Consider the following 5,939-nt stretch of genomic DNA (forward strand, 5'->3'; position numbering starts at 1 on the left):
GTAACTCACTCCCGGGTATCTGTTATTCTATATATAAACCCCCCCGAACCCCTCGATTAGATTCAGTCTGTAACTCACTCCGGGTATCTGTTATTCTATATATAAACCCCCCGAACCCCTCGATTAGATTCCAGTCAGTAACTCACTCCCGGTATCTGTTATTCTATATATAAACCCCCCCGAACCCCTCGATTAGATTCCAGTCAGTAACTCACTCCCGGGTATCTGTTATTCTATATATAAACCACCCCGAACTCCTCGATTAGATTCCAGTCTGTAACTCACTCCCGGGTATCTGTTATTCTATATATAAACCCCCCCGAACCCCTCGATTAGATTCCAGTCTGTAACTTACTCCCGGGTATCTGTTATTCTATATATAAACACCCCCCCAAACCCCTCGATTAGATTCCAGTCTGTAACTCACTCCCGGGTATCTGTTATTCTATATATAAACCCCCCGAACCCCTCGATTAGATTCAGTCAGTAACTCACTCCCAGGTATCTGTTATTCTATATATAAACCCCCCGAACCCCTCGATTAGATTCCAGTCTGTAACTCACTCCCGGGTATCTGTTATTCTATATATAAACCACCCCGAACCCCTCGATTAGATTCCAGTCTGTAACTCACTCCCGGGTATCTGTTATTCTATATATAAACCCCCCGAACCCTCGATTAGATTCCAGTCTGTAACTCACTCCCGGGTATCTGTTATTCGATATATAAACCCCCCCGAACCCCTCGATTAGATTCCAGTCTGTAACTCACTCCCGGGTATCTGTTATTCTATATATAAACCCCCCCGAACCCCTCGATTAGATTCCAGTCTGTAACTCACTCCCGGGTATCTGTTATTCTATATATAAACCCCCCCGAACCCCTCGATTAGATTCCAGTCTGTAACTCACTCCCGGGTATCTGTTATTCTATATATAAACCCCCCCGAACCCCTCGATTAGATTCCAGTCTGTAACTCACTCCCGGGTATCTGTTATTCTATATATAAACCCCCCCGAACCCCTCGATTAGATTCCAGTCTGTAACTCACTCCCGGGTATCTGTTATTCTATATATAAACCCCCCCGAACCCCTCGATTAGATTCCAGTCTGTAACTCACTCCCGGGTATCTGTTATTCTATATATAAACCCCCCCCGAACCCCTCGATTAGATTCCAGTCTGTAACTCACTCCCGGGTATCTGTTATTCTATATATAAACCCCCCCGAACCCCTCGATTAGATTCCAGTCTGTAACTCACTCCCGGGTATCTGTTATTCTATATATAAACCCCCCCGAACCCCTCGATTAGATTCCAGTCTGTAACTCACTCCCGGGTATCTGTTATTCTGTATCAATCTGCTTTCCCCCAGCCCAGGCCAAACCTTCTCGAACTGTTTGATTGTGTCGTCCATCGCCAAGGTGGGTTGCTCATGCATGTAGTTGACGACTACATAGTACAGATTCAGCGTGGCCATCTTGATGGTTCCCAAGAGCAGGGTCTTCTTGGCGGCCGTGTTTCTGGATGTGTGCCCACTGGGCGTCCTGAAGAGAAGGGAGGGACAGGGTGAACACACAGAGGAGGAGGCCGACCCTCGCGGGCGTGGGGTCCGGCTGCTCCTGGGGGCCTGGTGGGCCCCATCCCCACCGGTGACCGTCTAGGCCTCAAAGCCGACCGGGCCCCCGAGGCCTACCACAGCCTCAGGGGCGTCAAGCCTGGGCACAGGCCTGCGACGAGGCCTAGAGAGTGGGGGGGGGGAGGTGGAGAGGGGTGGGGAAGAAGGATGGAAGGGAGGTTGGGGGTTGACCCAGGACAGGCCCCAGGTCTCACTCACCCACTTGAGGCGCTGGCTTTGGGCTGAGTCGAGCCGGGACTGCAGCTCAGCCAGGTGGTTGTTAAAGTACAGAAGTTCGTCATTCTTGTCGTCTACGAACTTGCTGAGCTGCTTCTTCTTGCGCTTGAGGTCCTCGTGGCTCTCGTGGATGACGCGCATCAGGGCGTCCCGCGTCGACACCAGCGTCTGGTAGCGACTGGTCACGTCATGCAGCTCCTGGAACTGGGAGGCGGGAGTGGGAGGGGAGAGAGCGGAGAGAGTCAGACTGCTGAGTGGAGGAGGGGGAGAGAGCGGAGAGAGTCAGACTGCTGAGTGGAGCAAGGGAGAGAGCGGAGAGAGTCAGACTGCTGAGTGGAGGAGGGGAGAGAGCGGAGAGAGTCAGACTGCTGAGTGGAGGAGGGGAGAGAGCGGAGAGAGTCAGACTGCTGAGTGGAGCAGGGGAGAGAGCGGAGAGAGTCAGACTGCTGAGTGGAGGAGGGGAGAGAACGGAGAGAGTCAGACTGCTGAGTGGAGGAGGGGAGAGAACGGAGAGAGTCAGACTGCTGAGTGGAGGAGGGGAGAGAAGGAGAGAGTCAGACTGCTGAGTGGAGGAGGGGAGAGAGCGGAGAGAGTCAGACTGCTGAGTGGAGGAGGGGAGAGAGCGGAGAGAGTCAGACTGCTGAGTGGAGGAGGGGAGAGAGCGGAGAGAGTCAGACTGCTGAGTGGAGGAGGGGAGAGAATGGAGAGAGTCAGACTGCTGAGTGGAGGAGAGGAGAGAATGGAGAGAGTCAGACTGCTGAGTGGAGGAGAGGAGAGAATGGAGAGAGTCAGACGGCTGAGTGGAGGAGGGGAGAGAATGGAGAGAGTCAGACTGCTGAGTGGAGGAGGGGAGAGAATGGAGAGAGTCAGACTGCTGAGTGGAGGAGGGGAGAGAATGGAGAGAGTCAGACTGCTGAGTGGAGGAGGGGAGAGAACGGAGAGAGTCAGACTGCTGAGTGGAGGAGGGGAGGGAGCAGAGAGAGAGGGTCAGACTGCTGAGTGGAGGAGGGGAGGGAGCAGAGAGAGAGGGTCAGACTGCTGAGTGGAGGAGGGGAGGGGAGAGAGATAGAGGTCCAGACTGCTGAGTGGAGGAGGGGAGAGAGAGAGAGTCAGACTGCTGAGTGGAGGAGAGGATGGAGAGAGATAGAGGGTCAGACTGCTGAGTGGAGGAGGGGAGAGAATGGAGAGAGTCAGACTGCTGAGTGGAGGAGGGGAGGAGAGAGAGCGGAGAGAGTCAGACTGCTGAGTGGAGGAGGGGAGGGAGCAGAGAGAGAGGGTCAGACTGCTGAGTGGAGGAGGGGAGGGAGCAGAGAGAGAGGGTCAGACTGCTGAGTGGAGGAGGGGAGAGAACGGAGAGAGTCAGACTGCTGAGTGGAGGAGGGGAGAGAATGGAGAGAGTCAGACTGCTGAGTGGAGGAGGGGAGGGAGCAGAGAGAGAGGGTCAGACTGCTGAGTGGAGGAGAAGGGGAGAGAGCGGAGAGAGTCAGACTGCTGAGTGGAGGAGGGGAGGAGCAGAGAGAGAGGGTCAGACAGCTGAGTGGAGGAGGGAGGGAGCAGAGAGAGAGGTCAGACTGCTGAGTGGAGGAGGGGAGGGGAGAGAGTGAGAGGGTCAGACAGCTGAGTGGAGGAGGGGAGGGAGGGAGAGAGTCAGACTGCTGAGTGGAGGAGGGGAGGGGAGAGAGCGGAGTCAGACTGCTGAGTGGAGGAGGGGAGGGGAGAGAGAGGGAGAGAGTCAGACTGCTGAGTGGAGGAGGGGAGAGAGTGAGTGTCAGACTGCTGAGTGGAGGAGGGGAGGGGAGAGAGCGGAGTCAGACTGCTGAGTGGAGGAGGGGAGGGAGAGAGCCGAGAGAGTCAGACTGCTGAGTGGAGGAGGGGAGTGAGTGTCAGACTGCTGAGTGGAGGAGGGGAGGGAGCAGAGAGAGAGGGTCAGACTGCTGAGTGGAGGAGGGGAGAGAGTGAGTGTCAGACTGCTGAGTGAGGAGGGGAGGGAGAGAGAGAGGGTCAGACTGCTGCGTGGAGGAGGGAGGGAGAGAGAGAGAGGGTCAGACTGCTGAGTGGAGGAGGGGAGGGAGAGACAGAGAGGGTCAGACTGCTGAGTGCAGAAGGGGAGAGAGAGAGAGAGAGTCAGACTGCTGAGTGGAGGAGGGGAGAGAGAGAGAGAGAGTCAGACTGCTGAGTGGAGGAGGGGAGAGAGAGGGTCAAACTGCTGAGTGGAAGAGGGGAGAGAGAGAGAGAGTCAGACTGCTGAGTATAGGGGAGGAGAGAGAGAGAGGGTCAGACTGCTGAGTGGAGGAGGGGAGAGAACGGAGAGAGTCAGACTGCTGAGTGGAGGAGGGGAGAGAGAGTGAGAGGGTCAGACAGCTGAGTGGAGGAGGGGAGGGAGCAGAGAGAGAGGGTCAGACTGCTGAGTATAGGGGAGGGAGAGAGAGAGAGGGTCAGACTGCTGAGTGGAGGAGGGGAGAGAACGGAGAGAGTCAGACTGCTGAGTGGAGGAGGGGAGAGAGAGTGAGAGGGTCAGACAGCTGAGTGGAGGAGGGGAGAGAATGGAGAGAGTCAGACTGCTGAGTGGAGGAGGGGAGAGAGAGTGAGAAGGTCAGACAGCTGAGTGGAGGAGGGAGGGAGCAGAGAGAGAGGGTCAGACTGCTGAGTGGAGGAGGGGAGGGGAGAGAGCGGAGAGAGTCAGACTGCTGAGTGGAGGAGGGGAGAGAGAGTGAGTGTCAGACTGCTGAGTGGAGGAGGAAGAGAGTGAGTGTCAGACTGCTGAATGGAGGAGGGGAGAGAGTGAGTGTCAGACTGTAGAGTGGAGGAGGGGAGAGAGAGAGAGAGAGAGAGGGTCAGACTGCTGAGTGGAGGAGGGGAGGGAGCAGAGAGAGAGGGTCAGACTGCTGAGTGGAGGAGGGGAGGGGAGAGAGCGGAGAGAGTCAGACTGCTGAGTGGAGAAGGGAGAGAGTGAGTGTCAGACTGCTGAGTGGAGGAGGAAGAGAGTGAGTGTCAGACTGCTGAATGGAGGAGGGGAGAGAGTGAGTGTCAGACTGCTGAGTGGAGGAGGGGAGAGAGAGTGAGAGGGTCAGACAGCTGAGTGGAGGAGGGAGGGAGAGAGAGCGGAGAGAGTCAGACTGCTGAGTGGAGAAGGGGAGAGAGTGAGTGTCAGACTGCTGAGTGGAGGAGGGGAGAGGGGGGAGAGGGAGAGGGAGGGAGAAGGATGTTGGAGGGAAAGGTGAGAGGACAGCGCGGCCGGACGGGGGGGGGGGTGGGGGTGAAAGGTGAGAGGGCGGGGGGGGTGAAAGGTGAGAGGGCGGTGAGCCTACCAGACTGGACGTCTGGACGACCTGCTCGGCAAACCGCTTGTAGACACAGTAGATGTCGAGGCGGCGCCGCAGGTCGTCCCTCACTCGGTTGAGGTGCTGCACCTCGGTTTCAAGTCCTTGAGGTCCCGTTCTTTCTGGTGCCGCAACAGTGACTCGGTCTCAGCCTTCATCAGAGCGCGGGCCTTCTTCCGGTCATTGTCCTGAGGCGAGGGAGGAACGGAGGGACAGAGGGAGGAGGGGAGAGAGAGAGAGGGAAAGGGAGAGAGAGGGCGAGTGGCATTTCAGAAAGAATTATTTTCAGAGCTCCCTCAGTACTGACCCTCCGACAGTGTGACACTCCCTCAGTACTGACCCTCTGACAGTGTGACACTCCCTCAGTACTGACCCTCCGACAGTGTGACACTCCCTCAGTACTGACCCTCTAACAGTGTGACACTCCCTCAGTACTGACCCTCTGACAGTGTGACACTCCCTCAGTACTGACCCTCTGACAGTGTGACACTCCCTCAGTACTGACCCTCTAACAGTGTGACACTCCCTCAGTACTGACCCTCTGACAGTGTGACACTCCCTCAGTACTGACCCTCCGACAGTGTGACACTCCCTCAGTACTGACCCTCCGACAGTGTGACACTCTCTCAGTACTGACCCTCCAACAGTGTGACACTCCCTCAGTACTGACCCTCTAACTGTGTGACACTCCCTCAGTACTGACCCTCTAACAGTGTGACACTCCCTCAGTACTGACCCTCTAACAGTGTGACACTCCTCAGTAC

The 5,939-nt window shown here is 56.3% G+C and overlaps 1 long non-coding RNA gene across 1 annotated transcript; it reads right to left on the reverse strand.

Moving 5' to 3' along the window:
* Positions 1-1,521: 1,521 nt before the first annotated feature.
* On the reverse strand, positions 1,522-5,254 carry LOC137362372 (uncharacterized). The gene is made up of 3 exons (XR_010972493.1): positions 5,164-5,254; positions 1,838-2,059; positions 1,522-1,547 (listed from the first exon to the last, which is right to left on the reverse strand). It is a non-coding gene; the product is annotated as an uncharacterized lncRNA (long non-coding RNA).
* Positions 5,255-5,939: the final 685 nt, after the last annotated feature.

This window comes from Heterodontus francisci, unplaced genomic scaffold (assembly GCF_036365525.1).
Source record: "Heterodontus francisci isolate sHetFra1 unplaced genomic scaffold, sHetFra1.hap1 HAP1_SCAFFOLD_2270, whole genome shotgun sequence".
Lineage (NCBI taxonomy): Eukaryota > Metazoa > Chordata > Chondrichthyes > Heterodontiformes > Heterodontidae > Heterodontus > Heterodontus francisci.